Below are 23,574 nucleotides of genomic sequence, written 5' to 3'. Positions count from 1 at the left end.
CTCCCAGTCAGCACACAAGCATGGCACCAAGCCCCCTGGGAGGCAGTGGCAACGGCTGCCGGTTTGGGCAATGTGACCAGCAGGACTGCCACACAGTGCAAAAAGACCAACGACCTCCACACAACCACAACAGTAAGTTAACACCAGCCCTCTGAAATAAGTTGCGCCTGCCACCCCCTGACCTCCAACACTCCTCCCCCCCCCCCCCCCAACATGTCAGCGGATGACCTCGCACCCTCCTCACATCCAACCACTGCCTGACGCCCGTCAGCACATGCCCTCCGTGTCCAGTTGTGGTGCCCACACATGCCACCTGTCATAGACCACCCGTGCACCAAGTGTGCGGCTTGAGAATCCTGCTGCCTCAGCATCTTAATGGGCTGTGTCCAGCTCAAACTTGTTATAGCCCGCTGCCCGAGCAAACAGGGCACCCATGACCTCACAGATGCACTTGTGGGCTGTAGACTGTGAAATGCCACACAAGGCCCCACTCGAGCCTGGAATGAACTTGTTGCATAAGCATTCAGGGCGGGGCAGCAAGGCGGTGCAGTGGTTAGCACTGCTGCCTCACGGCACCGAGGCCCCAGGTTCGGTCCCGGTCCTGGGTCACTGTCCGTGTGGAGTTTGCACATTCTCCCTGTGTTTGCGTAGGTTTCGCTCCCACAACCCAAAGATGTGCAGGGTAGGTGGATTGGCCACACTAAAGTGCCCCCTAATTGGAAAGAAATGAATTGGGTACTCTAAACATTTTTTTTTACGTTCAGGGCTGCTGGGGGCAGGTGTCCACCTCCTCCACTGGGTGCCAAGTCTGTGAGGACATGACAAAGGTGCCACACTGTGTCCTTGTTGAGACAGTCTGCTGCAGCACATGTTGTCCGCCATCTCCTCATACGACCATCAACGCCTGTACGCATTGGGTCGTCATAGTTTGATTGAAATGCGAGGCAATAACATTTATCTGAGACATGGCATGTGTTCCCATGAGAATGCAATTCAGTATATTTTAGTTTAATAAAAGTACCGTGATACAAAAATCATAACAGACTACAGAGCAAATAGTGATACACTGGAAATTACCTAACATACATCATAGACAAAAAATCAATAACCAATCAACAAAAAACAAAACCCACCAGCATCTGAGCCAGCGCATATCATTATCTCTCTCCAGTGTGTCTCCTTCGTCTGCTGAAATATCTCACACTGCTTTCAAAGGTTTCTTCATTCTTTGGTTCCTTCAATAATACCAACGTGTTTTTTTTACATCGATGTGTCTCCTCTGCTGCCACCATATTATAATCATAGAAGGGATATCTCAGAATATGATTCTATCTTGGACTTTAGGCATGGGACTTTATTCATAGACAGACTGTAGACATGCTCCGGTATCTGCTTAATAGTAAATACATCTAAACAGATTATGGAGTAGAAATGTTGCTCTCAAGCATGATTCCAATATGTCTCTCTCTCTCTCATGAGTGACTGATGTCAGTAGCACATCATGATCTCCATCGAATATCAGCATATCGCATCTGTTAACTCTTAATGATAAAAAACAGCCCAAATTTCTGTGTTTACAGTTCCTGGGGGAGACTATTAGCAAGGGTATGTTATCACTAATGAGGTAGTGATGGGCAAGCTAATGGGGCTAAAGGTAGACAAGTCTCCTCGCCCTGATCAAATGCATCCCAGAGTGCTAAAAGAGATGGCTAGGGAAATTGCAAATGCACTAGTGATAATTTACCAAAATTCACTAGACTCCGGTTGGTCCCGGCGGATTGGAAATTAACAAACGTGACACCACTGTTTAAAAAAGGAGGTAGGCAGAAAGCAGGTAATTATAGGCCAGTTAGCTTAACTTCGGTAGTAGGGAGGATGCTGGAATCTATCATCAAGGAAGAAATAGCGAGGCATCTGGATGGAAATTGTCCTATTGGGCAGATGCAGCATGGGTTCATAAAGGGCAGGTTGTGCCTAAATAATTTAGTGGAATTTTTTGAGGACATTACCAGTGCGGTAGATAATAGGGAGCCAATGGATGTGGTATATCTGGATTTCCAGAAAGCTTTTGACAAGGCGCCACACAAAAGGTTGCTGCATAAGATAAAGATGCATGGCATTAAAGGTAAAGTAGTAGCATGGATAGAGGATTGGTTAATTAATAGAAAGCAAAGAGTGAGGATTAATGGGTGTTTCTCAGGTTGGCAATCAGTAGATAGTGGTGTCCCTCAGGGATCAGTGTTGGGCCCACAATTGTTCACAATTTACATAGATGAGTTACATTTGGAGTTGGGGACCAAGTGCAATGTGTCCAAGTTTGCAGACGACGCTAAGATGAGTGGTAAAGCAAAAAGTGCAGAGGATACAGGAAGTCTGCAGAGGGATTTGGATAGGTTATGTGAATGGGCTAGGGTCTGCCAGATAGAATACAATGTTGACAAATGTGAGGTTATCCATTTTGGTAGGAATAACAGCAAAAGGGATTATTATTTAAATGATAAAATATTAAAACATGCTGCTGTGCAGAGAGACCTGGGTGTGCTCGTGCATGAGTCGCAAAAAGTTGGTTTACAGGTGCAACAGGTGATTAAGAAGGTAAATGGAGTTTTGTCCTTCATTGCTAGAGGGATGGAGTTTAAGACTAGGGAGGTTATGCTGCAATTGTATAAGGTGTTAGTGAGGCCACACCTGGAGTATTGTGTTCAGTTTTGGTCTCCTTGCCTGAGAAAGGACGTACTGGTGCTGGAGGGTGTGCAGAGGAGATTCACTAGGTTAATCCCAGAGGTAAGGGGGTTGGATTACAAGGAAAGGTTGAGTAGAATGGGACTGTACTCGTTGGAATTTAGAAGGATGCGGGGGAATCTTATAGAAACATATAAAATTATGAAGGGAATAGATAGGATAGAAGCGGGCAGGTTGTTTCCACTGGCGGGTGAAAGCAGAACTAGGGGGCATAGCCTCAAAATACGGGGAAGTAGATTTAGGACTGAGCTTAAGAGGAACTTCTTCACCCAAAGGGTTGTGAAACTATGGAATTCCTTGCCCAGTGAAGCAGTTGAGGCTCCTTCATTAAATGTTTTTAAGATAAAGATAGACAGTTTTTTGAAGAATAAAGGGATTAAGGGCTATGTTGTTCAGGCCGGAAAGTGGAGCTGAGTCCACAAAGATCAGCCATGATCTCATTGAATGGTGGAGCAGGCTCGAGGGGCCAGATGGCCTACTCCTGTTCCTAGTTCTTATGTTCTTGTGTTTCCCCAGAGCCATTTCTGACTTATCAGAAGTTCTGAGTTTGAGTGTAAATCAGCTCCCAGGAACTTCCAATGCCATTGCGACCCTTATTAGTGACGAACATCTCATCAGTTGGCGCTGTTGAGATCGAAGGATGTGGACAATATACCTAATCTAGAAATGATTCACAGTAAAATTAGGTGCACTATATATTCCATTCCCTCACGCTTACATCACTTAACCTAATCAGCTGGAAAAATATCAGCAAATATTTTAAATTAATGTTGCGCTAAAGCTTGATCGTAACTCACTTGTGTTGGTTCACTCGTCCATTAGTCAAATCTTTCCTTCGGTTCATGGAAATCTGCAAATGAAAAATCAATTTTTGGGGGCAAACGGATAAGTACAAGGTACATAACTATGAACCAAAAGCTTGGCAATAGATTTTTAAATACTGAAATATATTCTAATGTTGTACTTTTAACCGTAAGTACTTCTGAGGCATTTGCATCTGAAATGTCACTCTGACCCTCAGAGGATATCAAAGAATTTTAAGGTCACAGATGTTGAAATGCATGGGGAAAAACAGGCATACTTTCAACAATGAGAAAAAAAAATTAAATCTCATTTAATTCTTCTCCCCTTCTCACTGTGTCATTTTCTACCACCAGGCTGTGAGCAAGCATAATGCCAGAGAGCAGCTCCTGGCTCTTGCTTGTTACGGCTCTTGACAGGATTGGAACTCATAATGGGCGACGGATTGCAGATTGTAAACGGATAATCAAAAAGGTTCATTTCAGTGTACATTAAGAGGAATTGATATCCGAAATGGAAAATACATGGTGCTGGAAATAACTATTAGCATTATTTGTAGATGAACACATTTCCAATGAAATGCTGAAATAGTAAGCAGCAGAATATCACATTAATGAATTAAAATTGGCAAGCGTATTGTAATGTAAACAGAATATTTCTTTCTCATTTATTGCACACTAGTGTAGATCCTCAACCGAAACACACAGTAAATTATTGCTTTAGTAGTTCCAGATGCTTCGGATGAATATTGGAAGTTCTTGCTGACCGTCACGCTGAGTCCGAAAATCATGTCTCTCCTTATTTGACCGATGCTTTGTCTTCCCATCTCTTAATCAGTCAATGAAGGACGTTATCGTTCAACGTTTGCAGTCAACGAGACGTAAAGAAAGAAATGGATGTGAAAGACCCTCACGTTTATAATCTGTCATTAAAGTGCGAATGAGTAGAAGTCATGTGTGCAGGTTAGGCCGATTGGCCACGCTTAATTGCCCTTTAGTATCCAAAGGTTAGTTGTGGCTGTGAGGATAGGGCGGGAGGGTGGGCACAGATAGGGGGACCTTTTGGTGGGCAAATGCAGATTCGATGGGCCGAATGGCCTTCTTTGTGGGGATTCTATGATTCAATGATTCTCCATAGCTAGGCTGGCAAGAGAGGAGAAGCAGAGCCTGGGAAATGATGCTCACATAAATAATATTTTAAGGATCTCCAGTAAATTGTGATTATAGAGAAATTGATTTATCCTTTAAGGCCTCATTTTGAAAATTCAGCAAAACCACATCTGTGCTCGCCCAAGATACAGATGCCCGAGTCAGCAGTAGGAGTCAGGGAAGGAGGCTGGTTCAACACATTTTGTTAGACAAGCCTTTCCTCTTAATTTTCCATATGTTCACTGTGTGCAGCAAGGTAACCCTGTCATGTGCTCGGCTGGAAATCATAAAATCTGATGAGACATCAACTCTTGAAGAACCACAACTCACCATTAAAAGACTATTATTCAGCTGCCTAAAGGAGGAGAGTTAATGCTGTGAGTGATTAGAATCGTTGCCCTATGCTCCGTGTTGGTTTCGAACTGAACGAGGTTCCATTTATATTATGGTCTGAATTTCTCACCCGTCAGGTGCCTGTGGATCAGAAATCCATTAATAAAACAAAAAATTTAGAGTAGCCAATTATTTTTATCCAATTAAGGGGCAATTTAGCGCTGCCAATCCATCTACCCTGCACATCTTTTTGGGTTGTGGGGGTGAGACCCACGCATACACAGGGAGAATGCGCCAACTGCCAATGGACAGTAACCTGCGGCTGGGATCGAACTCAGGTCCTCGGTGCCATGAGACAGTAGTGCTAACCACTGTGCCACCGAGTCGCCCCTTACGGGCCTGAAATCCAATGTGAATCCGGGCACAGTCGGTCCCGGAACGCAATTTCACACGGGCTGACCACTGAACAGCAATCCAGCTTGGAACCTGCTCAGTGAAAGGCTGATTGCTGCCAGGGAGGCTAGGAAGAAGACAGGCGCCAGGAAAAGGGAGCGTGTGGGCTGGTACTCCTATGGTGCGGGGGCAGCCACTGCGGAGCTACCTGAGAGAGCTGCGTAATCTTGGAATATACATATTGATGTTAAAACGATGTTACAAGTGTCTGGGAAGCACAATCATACAAAGACCTCAATCCCCAGACACATTTCTTTAGTTGACATTTGACCCCACCCTGGATCAAGGTTGCATGACGCCCAGCCAATCGGCCCATCTGTCAACTGGACAAGCAGACGGGCCACGTAAAACTGTGTTCAATTACCCCTTTAATGGGCTAGATTGCCTGCTTGATTCTCGGCGGGTGGGCTTCTGACTCGTGCGTGTGTCCGCCGACCAAAATATTGCACGAGTTGCGTGATGATGTCAGGATGTGCGGCCAACATCTTACCCCGCGATTTCACATGCTCCCGGGTCAGCCGCCTGCCCGCACGACCAATGTCAAATTCTGGCCTATGAGTTTCTTGGATTTCAGCTGTATTAAGTTTCTCTTAAACCTTTTGTTTACAAATATTTACAAACAAGTTAGAACCATTACTCTCTTTACACAGACGGATATTTTTAAAAAAATATAATTTAATTGCAAATAATTCTAGAGGGTCATGTTTGCAAAGTTCAAAGTTCAGCTCCAAATAAGTGCTGCCTCAACAAACTTTGCAATGGTCCCACACAGCAGAGAGAAATGAACTGCACAAAGGAGTACTGTATGAGGTGCATAGGCAGTTTCTGGGATATAGTACATTTTAGTCCCAAGCAACACAACCACAGCTAGGGATTAGGACAGAAAGGAGGCAATTCACCTTGATGCAACTGTCTCAATTAATCAACTTATAACATTGTTTCCTTGTGAATCTGTGCGCTGTTCAGAAGTGTAATTACCATTCATTTATCATTAGCCCACCAAATCACATTTACTTTCTTAATTTTCATTGCAGCGGTAATTTTGCTCAGTGGGACCTGTTATAATCAAGTGCCAGCTTCATGCATTGTGTAGCCGAGTCAGCAGGATATGTTTGCAGTCTTGTTTCAGGACTTAGGCTCCTGATCTAGAATCACATTCCAGTAGGGCCATGACACGCAAAAACATTTGGGATCTTCAACAAAATATGGGCCATGTGGATTACTAACAGAAGAATCATTGAAACTCTCTTGATAATGGGCATCAACATGTGGGATTATATTTTTGTGATCAGATACCTGCCAAACATATATCCTTTAGGGTTGACATAACATAACAACATAAAGAATAGGAGCAGGATTAAACCATGTGGCCACCCATGTCTGCTCCACTATTCAATAAGATCATGACTTATTATCGACTTAACTACACTTTCCTACCTATTTCTCGGCAGGGGGAGGCGGATATATGATCCACCCCATTCGATGGGGGGGGGGGGGGGGGGGGGGGTGGTGGTGGCATTGGTGGGACCGGAAGATCCTACCGGCCTGAGCAGCCAGAGGATCCTGCCCATTCACCCACCCACCACTTCTTTCTGGGGTCGAGAATTCCAGAGCCTAATGACTCTGAGAAAATAAATATCTCCTCATCACCAATTTTAGTGGGAGACTTCTTATTTTGAAACTGTGTCCTCTAGTTGAGATCCTGCCCCCCCCAACCCCCACCAAGAATATTAAAAGAAACACCCCTTCGACATTCACCCCATAAGGCCCCTCAGAATCTTTTGTTTCACTAAAATCCCATCTCATTCCTCTAAACTCTGAGTATGGGAATAACCTGCTCAACCTTTCCTCACAGACAACCCTTTCACCTAGGAATCAACCAAGTGAACCCTCTCAGGACTATGTCCAATGCAAGTATCTCCCTCCTCAAGAAAGTGGAACACCGCTCTACTAGGTTGCAGCTGATGATGCTTTCAATCAACCAGGTGGTGCGCCAATGGGCTTTCCTGGTTACAGCACCCCTCATCGCCGGGTGGTGCATCATTGAGAGGTGGGGCTTGATGTGTTCGGTGTTCTGGATCACAAACAAGTCACCAACACTTGAAGTGGTGCAACTCTATTTTATTATAAGGTTAACTATATTGACATACTTGAACTGTGGGTAAATGCAATACCAGCTTTAACTGTTGACCCTTGCCTAGTTCTAACTAGGTGATGCACTCAGCACATGGTGAATGTCTGTGTTGCAGGCTGTGAGCTCTGTGCTCCGAGCTGGCTGCTACAAGAATGAGCGGGAACTCTCCTGTCCCCTGTCTTTATAGAGCGTGTGCTCTCACTGGTGATTGGCTGAGGTGTTGTGTATGCTGATTGGTCCCACTGCATGTCCATCAGTGTGTGTGTGTGTGTGTCTGCAACATAATATACTGGTGTATATTATGACATCCCCCCTTTTATATAAAGAACATGTGCCTGCGTGAAAATAGATATCATGTAGTGAATGTGCCTGACTATGTGTGTGTGTGTTATTTACATGACTATGTACATGAGGCTAATCTATTTACACGGGAAGGTGCCTGGTGCAGAGAAATAGGGTGTCACACCAACAACGAAATGAACATTATATACAAGACACTCTTTGTGTGGTTCCTGAACAGGACAGGAATCAGCTCATTTGTTTGTTCCATGACAGTCATGGACATCAGGGAATTGATCCCACCACAGCCCATCTCAGGCAGCTCTGTTGGTGGCCGAGTTTAAAAGACGATGTAACTCACTACGTTGAGAATTGCCTTATCTGTGCCCAGAACAATCTGGACAGATACGCCAAATAGGCTCAGCTTAGTCACACCCGACCCGTTAATGGCCCCTGGACTAACCTCCAGATTGATTATATTGGACCATTGCCCCCTTGCAGGAATGGTTATAAATATGTACTCGTGGTGATAGACACGTTTACAAAATGGGTGGAAGCATTCCCATCCAGAACGAACACGGCAAAGACCACAGCCAAGATTTAAACCCACCACATCTTTACGAGATGGGGACTCCCCTGCAGCATTGAATCCAACCAAGGTTCCCATTTTACGGGACGTGTCATGAAGAACGTCCTCACGATATTTGGCATTACCCAAAAATTCCACATCGCATACCACCTCCAGTCAAGTGGTATTGTGGAGCGCATGAATCGGACCCTAAAATCCACCCTCAGAAAAATGGTCCAGCAAAACAACACCACTTGGGATTCAGTCTTCCGATTCACGCTGATGATTTTGCGAAATACGGTTTCAACATCTACAGGTTACACCCCACACACCCTCATGACCGGACGCCCCATGAAAGGCACAGAATTTTTATTGGGATTAGATTTGACCAGCCCCGGGGTGACGGACCTCATGCACGAGAAAGCAGGAGAACAACTGGTACAGAATATTAAAACGGCTCAGCTAGCAGCCGCAGTGAAATTGGGCACAAGAAAGAAACAGAGCAAGGCCTGTTTCGATAAGGCAGTGCATGCGACTGAGTACAGTATAGGACAAGTCATGCTCTCCGTATACAACCCCAGCACATTCCTGTCACCTACGTATTCGGGTCTGTACTCCATTGTGGACAAAGTAAGCCCCTCCGTGTACAAAATAAAGTTCCCCAACGGAAAGACTGCGTGGTTCCATATTAACCAGCTTAAGGCATATGAAACACAGTCAAACCACACACACCACGTCATGCTCGACGCAGCAGACCACGCCCCGCCTACAGCCAACATAACCCTACCCTCCCCCAACATGTCCAGCCCAGCCACGGACACAAACCCGACTCCACCCCTGAGCTATACACTCCGCCCCGGAACGCCCACAGACCGCAGCAGCAGCGACTGTGACTCGGACAATACCCCCAGCACACCTCCCTACTATCCCCATGCAACAGGACCCACACCCAGCGAATCTGACCACGAATCGAGTGATCCCTTCATGATCGCTTTCCTAAACAAACTCCACCAACGACCACCGACCTGCAATGACGACCCCGACTCCGTCCCCATAAAACTAGACACCACCTTCTGGCACCGAGATAATTCATACAGACTCGTCCGGAGAGCGATCCCAGATCACACCATGCAGCCCTATCCGCCCTGATACACTCGAGAGTTTGGCATCCGGGAGAAGATGACGACTTTGAGTCTGACTCCCAAAACGATAACCCCTTTGCAACCCTGTTCGCAACCGATAACCGAGGTGTCCAGATGATGTTTTAAAAAGGAACCGCTTGGGAGAAAACGGTATCCTTTCTGATGGAACCTGCGGCATGTTTTATGTCGTTTGTACTAGTTTTGTTAAATGTTGTATGTTAGACCGGAAAAGAAAAATTTTCACAGCCCCACGACACCACCCTTCTGACGCCCACTGGCAGTCAGAGAAACTAGTTTGTCCCGGACGCTAGTCCAGAGGAACTAGTTTGTCCACAGAGACTTGTTAATGTCCCAGACGCCAGTTCAGAGGAACTTGTCTGTCGACAGAAACACAGACCCCCGTTCGCAACTGCCCTTCTGGTGAGAAGGAAGAACCAATACGGCAACCCCCCACGATGACTACATTTCTTGCCCGTTCTTGTCGGTTGCTCAGGCAGTGGAGAAACGGCTTTGAGACCCACCCTGCCTGGGAACCCCCCTCTGGTCAGCTACGCTCAGGGAGAGCACACACGGCATTGGTCGCCGTCCATCCAAATCTTACCCGTCGCGGCCCATACCCACCTCATTTTGGCAATTTTCATTCAAAACGTTTTGGTTTGTTTTCAGGTAACCCTATGCTATTTACATCCTCAAACTTTTGGATGGTAAATCGCACAGCCTGCGAGATGGCTCGCACTGGTTCAGTATTTGTAAGTGTGTCTTGTCCTGAAATTCGATTTTTGGAAAAAGAAAGGAGAGAGTCACACATGGTGACAAATTGTAAAGGGAGAATTGGCACTGAAGGACAGACATACTTACAGATGAGATATTAAACCAAGATAGTAACAGACACTATGCTTGATCCCACATAACTCCTGAAGCTCCAGCGAAGAGAAGAGAAAGAAGAAGAACCATGAGGACATCCTCCGTGTTGCTCATCACCCTAATGAACATTTGGTTGCACGCGAACGCGAACCCCCTGACCCCAACCCCCCCCCCCCCCCCCGCAGCCGTTAATGAGTCACTTCCCCATAGCACCCAGAGCCCAGTAACAAGCGACACCACACCATCTTGGTGTGACAGGTTTATATCCTGGTACTCCCTGTCCTACTTAAAGAATCCCTACTAGTATTGCCGATACTCTGCAGCATCGTGCAGACTATTCGACTGAGGAAATGGCAAAGGAGAGCCTACCGCGCTCGCATCCCGCAATATGGATAAGATTCCCTATTTTCGGTTACGACCAGACCCCCGACCCCCGCGATCTATAATAAAGAACATTCGTTCGCGTTTTTTTTGTGAATAAAGAAATGTGTGTCATGAGCAATTGTACAATCCTGAGCTTGACTGCCAAGCCAGGAAAAATGTGAATAATGCTGCTATGATTTTGTTTGTATTGTTTAGGAAGTTAGTATGATTGAATGTTTGAGTGAGTGTAGTTTATTAAGGACAGTTAGAGGTACCGTTTTTCTTATTTTGTAATGCATGTCCCTGTTTTGACATAGCGCCACTTAGAATTGTCAGTTAAAATTTTCTTGCATAGTTATGGTCAATGTAAAGGCGATAGAAGAGTGCTCACTGGGTCAGGGAATGAAGACAACACAGTTATGTGATCCTTCATGCTTCGCGTTAGGATGACAAGGAGAGAGTGTAGCCACCTGGGTTGGCCACTTCCCGACATAAAATGGAGAACAGCAAAGGCTGAAGGGAAATTCAGCCAACACAGGCACAAACTAGCAGGTGCAAGTTTACTGTATTAGACTCTGCAAAAGCCCAGACAGCATCGATACAAGCAGCCATCTGCATAGTAATGTAGCAGCCATCTACATAGTAATGAGCGATCCCCAGGAACAATCGAAGCATTTGAGGTAGACAAGGCCAAGCCAGACTCCTCGGCGCCAGCAGGAGCCAACACAAAAGAGGTTAACGGACACATAAAAACCACTCAGCGATCAGGGAACAGCTCCAGTATTGGAGAAATCGAACCAAGCGATTGGAACGAAGTCCAATCACTTGAAACCAGGTACGGTGTCCACCCCAAAAGGCGGGAAGCCCCTGGGGTCCATAAAGTAAAGCCCCCAATTCAAATCGTCCTTCTTGACAGGGTCACTCAGCAACGCAAACCAACCCTTGACAGTGACCTGTCCAGCTGCCTCCAAAGAACGTAAGTTTGAAGTCAACGCTCGCTACGAGATAGGCGCTCCTAGCTACCAGTCCATACCAGCTTTTGAATCCCGCAGACTCAGAACTCGAACGAAAGGCCATTTGTTCCCCTGACCTGGTGGGCCAGTCCGAAGCTAAGTATTGGCCTGTTAGTGATAGAAATAGCTTAGAAAGTAGAGTTTATGCATGAGTAGCGATTTACTGTGTATAATAAATGTGCTTTGATTTGAATCTTACTAATTGGTGTATTGATTTATTGATCATTACTCGAACTTGAACCTCGTGGCAGTATCATAAAGATACCTGGTGACTCTAGAGCAAAAGTTATAAAACAGAGCCAATTGAACCAACCAAAAGTTAGTAACAAGATCCAGTGGATTTGTCAATTCCATTTGTTTTCCTAGTACTGTTTCCACAGTGATAGTGATTGTTTTCAGTTCCTACCTCCCTCACTTTTGCCCCTTGATTTTCTACTGTTCCTACGACGCTTTTTGTGTCCTCAATTGTGAAGACAGGTACAAAAAAAACCGCATCATTAATAGCCACGTGTCTGCCATCCATGATGTCTTGAACACTTGGTAAGGCTTCTGGCTGTAAAGGTTCTATTTTCTCACCAGTTGATTCCTCCTTCCCATTTTGCATATTTCCTTGGAAATCAGCTAACATATATGAGGAACAACTGTACATTGCCTTGTCTTACAAATATTCTCTATGGAGATCTTCAAGGATCACGGTGCATAAAGCTATGTTCTGATTTAACCTTCACAGTCACATTAAAAGTCATTGGACGGGATTCTCCGTTGACTGACGGCAGAATTGGGAAGCACAATTGAGCGGAGAATCGGTTCCAACCCCGAAATTGCGAAGTGTGCCGGTTTCTCGCCAAATCGCAAATCTCCGCCATCTCGACAGTGGCATCAATGCGGTCCAGAATGCAAGTACAATAAAAACTGTTTGCATGTCATTCGTGGGCCTGACCCGGTATTCTCTGGGGCCTCTGCAATTCTCTGCCTCCGATGGGCCGCGATCCCAACGGATCACATGTATTTTTAAAAATCGTGAAACTGGCGCCGTGGCTGAGGAAGAAAGAGGTGGTAGGACACAGAAAGGCACAACTGTGGGCTGCCGGGCCGAACATTGGTGAGTGAGGGCGAGGGTGAGTGGGACATGAGACCACGCAACTTGTGTGCCAGGATGCTTGGATTGCCTCCAGGTTTACCAACATTGCAATTGAGCCTGCTATAATGTGAGTAACAGGTGTTAATGGAGGAGGGTTACAATTAAACACCTTATTAAGAGTGATGTGCAACAGAGTGTTACAACTTAAAGTTACACTTTTGCAACGGGTGAATCCCGCAAGAGCTCTAAGTTGGGCTCTGCGCCAGGGGCCAAGCTGATCATGAGTCACTCGACTCGCTACGCTACGCCTGGCACGATTTGAGATTTTAATGAGCTTTTAGGCTCATTTAAACACCTGGGCGCCGGGTAGACGGCCGCACCTGTGAGACCTCAAATCGGGTGCTGTTTAGCACTGATCTCCACAAACGTGGACCAGGCGTGATGTAACTCGGGGGTCCCACAGGTATTACAGCCCCTGGGTGGTCAGGGACAGGGCAAGGGAGTACCCTGACATTCTCCCTGACACCCGAGCACCCTGGTAGTGTCAGGCTGCCACACTGGCAGTGCCATTCAGGCACCTTGACAGTGCCAAGGGCTGTGCCAGGTAGGCAGTGCCAAGGTGGCTGGGTGCCATGTTGGCACTTCCAGTGGTCAAGCTCTGGGAGGTCTTTTCCATGAGAGGCAGAGTGAGGGGGTCGCGGGGGAGGGGGGGGGATCGGGGGCATAATAAAAGGTTGGGGGAGGTGAAGGGGGAGTTATGAAAACAGGGGGGGGCCTGAAAGATGGTGGCTGTAGCGATCGGCGTAGTTGTTCAAAATGGCACACCGATATACCAGAATCCAGTCCTGCTGGTGTGCTCAGTTCCCGAGTGCAGGTAAAATGCTGAAGTGTGGCCTCGACAGGGAGAAACTCACTGAGGTTTAAAAAACGGCAAAGTGCCGTTGAGTCGTGGGGTAAATCTAAGTGCTGCAGCCTCCGAGAAATACCCCGCCAAACAAACCCAAAATGTTTTCCGCTGAATCGCACCCACTATTTGAAATGGTGGCTGCGAGTGTCAGATCAAGAGGGGGTTCTTCAGAAAACCTGTGCTCTTGCTCACACTCTTCATGCTGAAACTATACTGATTGGTCAAACAGAAGTTCTTGGGAATCTAAAATTGAAAATGCAAAAACACAGAGTTGTGGTCAAGGAAGAAGGTTGGTTGGAAAGCAAGAGAGCCAATGGTCACACCATCTGGAGCTTGTGCATCGCACCAAACAGCAGGGAAGAGTGAAGTAGAATTTGAAGTAAGTCAGGAACATACCATCATCCTGGAAGTTCTTGGTGACATTGGTTGCAACTGCCTCAGTCACAGCCAGCGCAATGATTCTCTCTATCTTCTCCAAGGTGCTCAGGAGGTGCTGCCATACCTGTTCGCCATCAGCTCTACACTGCTCCTTCTTGCTATGTGTAACCATATCCTGCAAGAGAGAAGAAAGAGTGAGTACTTTGCAATGTGTTTGCATGACGTGTCTGTTATAACTAAATAGTTGAAAGTCTGTGGAAACTGCAGGATGTAAATGTGAGGCCTGAGGCAGGGATAAATGTATGAGCATGGGGGGTTGGGGGGGGGGGGGGGGGGGCAGATGAATGTCAGGCATGTCTCCTGATTGCTGGAAATTGCTGATGTTGAGTGGTCAGAGTGTGGTGCATTGAGCAATATGTGAGGTTGGTGGCGGGGTTAGTAGCAGATGGTATTTGAAGATGCATTCACTGACCATGACCACTCCTGTGAGGTATTAAGCTTCTATCAGCATTGCATCCAGATCCTCGTGGCCTCATTCCTTGAATTGATTCATCTACGCCCATTCCCTATATATTTCCCTTCAGGATTTCTTCGTCTCCTGTGGACCTCACCTGAACCACCGCCTGGACTAAGGTATCCCATGGCAATGAACCTCGAGCCTGTCACTCCATTGCTGCACGTTTTACTTTCTCAGAAACACCCTTAGATGCAGTTCCACCATTTGTTGCAGCCTTAATGTGCCTCTCCTTTAAGAGCTCTGGGTTGGCTTTAAGAAATTCCGATTTGAGTTACATCATGCTAGCCTCGCGTAAACCTAGGCCCCTTGCTGAGAGTGCAGTCAATCAACCACACGTTCAGCACTGGGCTGCATTTACAATCATGGTGATGACCAGGCAGGCGCTGAATAAATGCACAGCATGACTCCCGCCTCTCAAAAGCAGGTATTATCCAATTTCTCACCTTCTGTGCTTTCCTGACCTATTCTGTTTATTTTTACCCAGACTGCTGCTATGACCCAGAGTCTTAACATTTCCCTTATGCCTGTTGAACTTACCTTCTCCTGTATCTTCATCAAATTCTCATGAAGGATAGTGGGGTGTAATGGAGGCAATATGGTATTCATGACCATATTTGAGAAATTCCACAGAGTTATTCCTGTTTCATTTCCATAACTTAGCTGGAAATGCTATGCACAGGCTTTCTGCTCCACTTAGCACAAATTATGGTGGTAGAGTGGGAACAACTGAGAGGGCTTTCCCAGGCTACAGAACTCACAGTAATAGCATCAGTTTTTTCCTGTTTTTAATGCACAGACATTGAGATAACACTTGAGAGTGTAAGAGTCTGGAACAACAACCTTTGATAACTAAGATTTTGGTGACTCGCTAGTCACCTGTGTTTCGTCACTGCACGACCATTTCTCAAATCATTTTCTTTTGGGTAAAAATACTTAATTTTGGCCTGTAAAATATTTGCACTGCGCTTTTGGTACAGTTTTGTTTTAGGGAAACATTCAAAGAGGACAGGACTCTCTGTGACTGACTTTAATCAGAGTCTGTAATGAAAGAATGGCATGTTGCAACCAGCTGCTTCCAATTTGATTTTTTTTCTGCCTTGCTTAGAAGTACAGTTTTCTGCTGCAATTTTTATTGGACTTGGGACAATGTTACTGACTTTGTTGTGTGAGTTGTGCAAGGCCTGGCAGTGTAATATGTGTGCATTTTGTTTGTGGTTAGTGATGGAGGGGGTACCATAGGACAGCAGGATTTTAAAAGATTCAGATGTACCCATTAAAGTTCCAATTGGATTCATGGCCTTAAAGGTGATCAGTTACGAAAAAGGGCACTGAACTCGGAATTACAAAAGTTCAATAATTATTTTCTCCAAAAAAATCAAGCCATTCGTTTTCTTCCACTCCCTTTCCTCTCACAGAAAGTTATTCATCTGTCTGATTTGCTGATATCATGCTGAATCCTGCAGCTGGGAATGTGGTGCAAACATGAACGGGTTGCTTTTTCATAACTTTAGTTTATTCCTCCAATTTTGATCCTTAATTCATGACCTCCTCTCCACCAGAGAAAATGGCAGATCATTGAGGAGTAACCTGGAGCTGGATTCTCTGCCCCGCCGCGCCACATTTCTGTTTCACCCCACCGGCGGGATGCTCCGTTACGCCGGCTAGTCAGTGGGGTTTCCTATTGTGGGGCAGCCCCATGCTGTCGGGAAAGCCCCGGGCTGCCGGCAAAACGGAGCATCCCGCCGGCTGAGAATCCAGCCCCTGGTTCCTAGACAGCACTCATTCCTGACTGCTGCTCCAGATGGGGCAAGCAAAGCAGGACAACCAGGTTTGCTTCCAACACCAAGAGTCAGCACGTTCTCTGTGTTACTTTTTTAAAAATTCATTCACGGGACATTGGCGTCGCTGGCTGAGCCAGCATTTATTGCCCAACCCTTATTGCCCTTGAGGGGGCAGTTCCGAGCCAACCACATTGCTGTGGGTCAGGAGTCACAGGTAGGCCAGACCAGGTAAAGATGGCAGATTTCCTTCCCTAAAGGACATTCGCGAACCAGATGGGTTTTTAACGACAATCGGCAATGGTTTCATGGTCATCATTAGACTTTAAATTCTAGAGTTTTTATTGAATTCAAATTTCACCATCTGCAGTGGCAGGATTCAAACCCTAGTCCCCCAAAGCATTACCCTGGGTTTCTGGTTTACTAGTCCAGTGACAACACCACTACGCCACCACCACCACCCTGAGGATCGGGAGGCTCATAAGCTCAAAAATTGTTGCGAGTCTTTACCAGGGATGAAATTTCACAATTTTGGAACTGAAAAGTATAACATGAGACAGCCTGAAAGTTAAAAAACAAATTTTAGTTACACATTACACTCATGATCTCAGGACATCCCAAGACATCTTTCAATCAAGTTAAATTAAATGAAACTACAATGCCCACATAAAAGCTTATGCTCTATATTAATTATCCCAGACCAGTTATATCTTCCTTGCGATTAGTTCCAGACATAATTTGGTCTTACCAGACATGTTTGAGGTGCATTCTAAGATGAGACCTCAGGCTTCTGTTCCATAAAGATTGTTGTAGTCTGGGATCTTCCACATGTTCCTGTAAGAGAAAGGCTAACAGACTGGTTATGAGTTCAGAGCACTGTTTGCTATGTGGAAATTGGATTGGTGCAATAATTGCTAATTGCATTGATACTTGTTAATAGCAATGATACTGTTATAGCATAGAATTTACAGTGCAGAAAGAGGCCATTCGGCCCATCGAGTCTGCAACAGCCCTTAATCCCACTTAAGCCCACACCTCCACCCCATCCCCATAACCCAGTGACACCACCTAACCTTTTTGGACACTAAGGGCAATTTAGCATGGCCAATCCACCTAACCTGCACATCTTTGGACTGTGGAAGGAAACCAGAGCACCCGGCGGAAACCCACGCACACACGGGGAGAAAGTGCAAACTCCGCACAGACAGCGACCCAATCTGGGAATCGAATCTGGGACCCTGGATCTGTGAAGCAACCGTGCTAACCACTGTGCTACCATGCCGCCCGTTGAATTGAATTGAATAATTTGAATTGAATAGAATTGTTAGTCACAGCAAACTGTTTGAAATCAGTGGAGGCTGACTAAAACCAAACATGTAACCACACCATGACAGGAAGAAATCCTCATAGGGTAAACTAATGGAAGACAACTTGGTAATACGCTAACCAACCAACAGTCAATCGTGCACCCAATTAACCAATCTTCATCCAGAAGGGGATTGTTCATGAGTTCTTTCATGAACTGCATTCTGTATGTAAACCCCTGAAAACGTCCCACACAGCGGAACTCAAGAAAGAAGACAGAAGATATGTATCGATGGAAAGAGTCCTGGTGAACCAAGCGGGAAGGTGTCGGTCAAAGATCACACCAAAGTGATCGACAATCTTCTCAGACTGACCACATGAGGGATAACTGTATGATCAAATTGAAACTGTTATATTTAAAAATCTCAATAGAGGTATTGGATTCAGTTAGAGATTGTGTCAACTTTAATTCTCAGTCTCTGAACTTGGCTGGTTTAGCTCAGTGGGCTAGACAGCTGATTTGTAATGCCGAACAAGGCCAGCAGCGCGGGTTCAATTCCTGTACCAGCTTACCCGAACAGGCGCTGGAATGTGGCGACTAGGGGCCTTTCACAGTAACTTCATACTTGTGACAATAAAAGTTATTATTATTATTATTGAGAAAGAGATAAAATCACTTACAACCTTTGCTAATGTAAAATTGTTTGATGTCTCACTAAGAGGATTGTGCGGTTGAACATAAACTGTTTATTGGTAATATATAATTGTACACTTATCTCTCAGGTATAGCCCTATCTAAGTGCTATCATGATGCCAACCGTCCTCAGACTCTCTCTATCCCACTCTATCTCCTGTCTATTGCCATGTGTCTCTCTATATCATAGTGTGGGTCGTAACGGCCTGCCATCTCACATTAACCCTTGCTATGCCAAACACCCTTATATCCCAACCTGCTGAAAACTCATCAGTATATATTAAAATAAGAATGACTGCCATTGAAATATGAAAACCCATGGTTTGCAACCCCTGATGTACCTTTGCATTGCAGACAGTGCTGACTTTACTGTTTACAGTTTACTGTTCACAGTCTGAGGACCTGTAAGGAATCCACCAGGACATTTTTCCACTACCTACTAGGTAAGAGTGCCTGAGTAATAGTCTGGAATTCTCAATGGTCACCAAAGAATTCCAAGGCCAGGCAGATCTTCTGAAGGTCTAATGAGGAGATCTGTTTGAGAAGAGTGAGCCTCACTATTGATACTGTAGAAGAACTTTGCCACCTTCTACAGAATAAACTGCAGAAAACATAAATTTCCTATGTCAGTAAAGAGGAACCCTAACACCCAACTGTTGAGGGTGTTTTAGGGTGATTGAGAAGAGTTACAGGGAGGTAACCACACCCAAGGTACAGGACAAGAGTAGCTGGGTTACAGTCAGGGGGAAAAAAACAAACAGGCAGACAGTGCAGGGATCCCTCGTGGCCGTTCCCCTTCAAAACAAGTATACCGTTTTGGATGCTGTTGGGGGGGATGACCTACCGGGGGAAGGCCCTAGCGGCCAGGTCTCTGGCACTGAGTCTGGCTCTGGGGCTCAGAAGGGAAGGGGGGAGAATAGAAAAGCAATAGTTGTAGGAGATTCAATGGTTAGGGGAATAGATAGGAGATTCTGTGGTCGCGAGCAAGACTCCCGGAAGGTATGTTGCCTCCCGGGTGCCAGGGCCAGGGATGTCTCGGATCGTGTCTTCAGGATCCTTAAGGGGGAGGGGGAGCAGCCAGAGGTCGTGGTGCACATTGGTACCAACGACATAGGTAGGAAAAGGGGTGTGGAGGTAATAAACAAGTTTAGGGAGTTAGGCTGGAAGTTGAAAGCCAGGACAGACAGAGTTGTCATCTCTGGTTTGTTGCCGGTGCCACGTGATAGCGAGGCTAGGAATAGGGAGAGAGTGCAGTTGAACACGTGGCTGCAGGAATGGTGTAGGAGGGAGGGCTTCAGGTATTTGGATAATTGGAGCGCATTCTGGGGAAGGTGGGACCTGTACAAGCAGGACGGGTTGCATCTGAACCAGAGGGGCACCAATATCCTGGGAGGGAGGTTTGCTAGTACTCTTCGGGAGGGTTTAAACTAATTTGGCAGGGGAATGGGAACCGGATTTGTAGTCCAGCAACTAAGGTAGCCGATATTCAGGACGCCAAAGCTTGTAATGAGGCAGTGGGGAAGGGAACACTGACAAAGGAGAGTATTTGCAGGCACGGAGATGGGTTGAAGTGTGTATACTTCAACGCAAGAAGCATCAGGAATAAGGTGGGTGAACTTAAGGCATGGATCGGTACTTGGGACTACGATGTGGTGGCCATCACGGAAACTTGGATAGAAGAGGGGCAGAAATGGTTGTTGGAGGTCCCTGGTTATAGATGTTTCAATAAGATTAGGGAGGGTGGTAAAAGAGGTGGGGGGGTGGCATTATTAATTAGAGATAGTATAACAGCTGCAGAAAGGCAGTTTGAGGAGTATCACCCTATTGAGGTAGTATGGGTTGAAGTCAGAAATAGGAAAGGAGCAGTCACCTTGTTAGGAGTTTTCTATAGGCCCCCCAATAGTAGCAGAGATGTGGAGGAACAGATTGGGAAACAGATTTTGGAAAGGTGCAGAAGTCATAGGGTAGTAGTCATGGGCGACTTTAACTTCCCAAATATTGAGTGGAAATTCTTTAGATCAAATAGTTTGGATGGGGTGGTGTTTGTGCAGTGTGTCCAGGAAGCTTTTCTAACACAGTATGTAGATTGTCCAACCAGAGGAGGGGCAATATTGGATTTAGTACTGGGTAATGAACCAGGGCAAGTGATAGATTTGTTAGTGGGGGAGCATTTTGGAGATAGTGACCACAATTCTGTGACTTTCACTTTAGTAATGGAGAGGGATAGGTACGTGCAACAGGGCAAGGTTTACAATTGGGGGAAGGGTAAATACGATGTTGTCAGACAAGAATTGAAGTGCATAAGTTGGGAACATAGGCTGGCAGGGAAGGACACAAGTGAAATGTGGAACTTGTTCAAGGAACAGGTGCTACGTGTCCTTGATATGTATGTCCCTGTCAGGCAGGGAAGAGATGGTCGAGTGAGGGAACCATGGTTGACAAGAGAGGTTGAATGTCTTGTTAAGAGGAAAAAGGTGACCTATGTAAGGCTGAGGAAACAAGGTTCAGACAGGGCATTGGAGGGATACAAGATAGCCAGGAGGGAACTGAAGAAAGGGATTAGGAGAGCTAAGAGAGGGCATGAACAATCTTTGGCGGGTAGGATCAAGGAAAACCCCAAGGCCTTTTACACATATGTGAGAAATATGAGAATGACTAGAGCGAGGGTAGGTCCGATCAAGGACAGTAGCGGGAGATTGTGTATTGAGTCTGAAGAGATAGGAGAGGTCTTGAATGAGTACTTTTCTTCTGTATGTACAAATGAGAGGGGCGATATTGTTGGAGAGGACAGTGTGAAACAAATTGGTAAGCTCGAGGAAATACTTGTTAGGAAGGAAGATGTGTTGGGCATTTTGAAAAACTTGAGGATAGACAAGTCCCCCGGGCCTGACGGGATATATCCAAGGATTCTATGGGAAGCAAGAGATGAAATTGCAGAGCCGTTGGCAATTATCTTTTCGTCCTCACTGTCAACAGGGGTGGTACCAGGGGATTGGAGAGTGGCGAATGTCGTGCCCCTGTTCAAAAAAGGAACTAGGGATAACCCTGGGAATTACAGGCCAGTTAGTCTTACTTCGGTGGTAGGCAAAGTAATGGAAAGGGTACTGAAGGATAGGATTTCTGAGCATCTGGAAAGACACTGCTTGATTAGGGATAGTCAGCACGGATTTGTGAGGGGTAGGTCTTGCCTTACAAATCTTATTGAATTCTTTGAGGAGGTGACCAAGCATGTGGATGAAGGTAAAGCAGTGGATGTAGTGTACATGGATTTTAGTAAGGCATTTGATAAAGTTCCCCATGGTAGGCTTCTGCACAAAGTAAGGAGGCATGGGATAGTGGGAAATTTGGCCAGTTGGATAACGAACTGGCTAACCGATAGAAGTCAGAGAGTGGTGGTGGATGGCAAATATTCAGCCTGGATCCCAGTTACCAGTGGCGTACCGCAGGGATCAGTTCTGGGTCCTCTGCTGTTTGTGATTTTCATTAATGACTTGGATGAGGGAGTTGAAGGGTGGGTCAGTAAATTTGCAGACGATACGAAGATTGGTGGAGTTGTGGATAGTAAGGAGGGCTGTTGTCGGCTGCAAAGAGACATAGATAGGATGCAGAGCTGGGCTGAGAAGTGGCAGATGGAGTTTAACCCTGAAAAGTGTGAGGTTGTCCATTTTGGAAGGACAAATATGAATGCGGAATACAGGGTTAACGGTAGAGTTCTTGGCATTGTGGAGGAGCAGAGAGACCTTGGGGTCTATGTTCATACATCTTTGAAAGTTGCCACTCAAGTGGATAGAGCTGTGAAGAAGGCCTATGGTGTGCTCGCGTTCATTAACAGAGGGATTGAATTTAAGAGCCGTGAGGTGATGATGCAGCTGTACAAAACTTTGGTAAGGCCACATTTGGAGTACTGTGTACAGTTCTGGTCGCCTCATTTTAGGAAGGATGTGGAAGCTCTGGAAAAGGTGCAAAGAAGATTTACCAGGATGTTGCCTGGAATGGAGAGTAGGTCTTACGAAGAAAGGTTGAGGGTGCTAGGCCTTTTCTCATTAGAGCGGAGAAGGATGAGGGGCGACTTGATAGAGGTTTATAAGATGATCAGGGGAATAGATAGAGTAGACAGTCAGAGACTTTTTCCCCAGGTGGAACACACCATGACAAGGGGACATAAATTTAAGGTGAAAGGTGGAAGATATAGGAGGGATATCAGAGGTAGGTTCTTTACCCAGAGAGTAGTGGGGGCATGGAATGCACTGCCTGTGGAAGTAGTTGAGTCGGAAACATTAGGGACCTTCAAGCAGCTGTTGGATAGGTACATGGATTACGGGAAAATGATATAGTGTAGATTTATTTATTCTTAATGGCAGCACGGTAGCATTGTGGATAGCACAATTGCTTCACAGATCCATGGTCCCAGGTTCGATTCCAGCTTGGGTCATTGTCTGTGCGGAGTCTGCACGTCCTCCCCGTGTCTGCGTGGGTTTCCTCCGGGTGCTCCGGTTTCCTCCCACAGTCCAAAGATGTGCGGGTTAGGTGAATTGGCCAATGATAAATTGCCCTTAATGTCCAAATTGCCCTTGGTGTTGGGTGGAGGTGTTGGGTTTGGGTGGCGTGCTCTTTCCGGGGGCTGGTGCAGGCTCGGGGGGCCGAATGGCCTCCTTCTGCACTGTAGATTCAATGATAATCTATGATTAATCTAGGACAAAGGTTCGGCACAACATCGTGGGCCGAAGGGCCTGTTCTGTGCTGTATTTTCTATGTTCTATGTTGAGCTACTGCCACATTTTAAACAACTGCAGGGGAAGTGTGTAATATCACCCTGGGTGCTGTGTAGTTATGGATTCACTGAATGAATTTGCATGCTTCCTAAAAATCTAGTTTGACATGGATACAAGGCAGCGGTGTTATAGACCCATTCAGTTTTATAAATGATTGGCTTTCTCAAAATACAGAGTGCAGTAGATGGAAGTCATTTAGTATTATGAGCTTCGCTAAAGTCTTTGAATAAAAGCGGCTTCCAATTATACAGATGTGTCTCCAAGTTCTCTCAGTTACAACTCCTTGTCGTAGTCTTCCTCAA

At 45.8% G+C, this 23,574-nt stretch overlaps 1 long non-coding RNA gene across 1 annotated transcript in view; it reads left to right on the top strand.

The window, feature by feature from the left end:
- LOC140422782 (uncharacterized) overlaps window positions 1–23,574 on the top strand; it is a 175,201-nt gene that overhangs the window by 55,070 nt on the left and 96,557 nt on the right. The window contains exon 2 of the long non-coding RNA XR_011947603.1: window positions 14,308–14,400. This is a non-coding gene — a long non-coding RNA (uncharacterized lncRNA). The remainder of the gene's footprint in view (window positions 1–14,307; window positions 14,401–23,574) is intronic.

Source organism: Scyliorhinus torazame, chromosome 5 (genome assembly GCF_047496885.1).
Source record: "Scyliorhinus torazame isolate Kashiwa2021f chromosome 5, sScyTor2.1, whole genome shotgun sequence".
NCBI lineage: Eukaryota > Metazoa > Chordata > Chondrichthyes > Carcharhiniformes > Scyliorhinidae > Scyliorhinus > Scyliorhinus torazame.
Note: the sequence above shows the minus strand (reverse complement) of the source record. Positions and strands in the feature narration are given on the sequence as shown.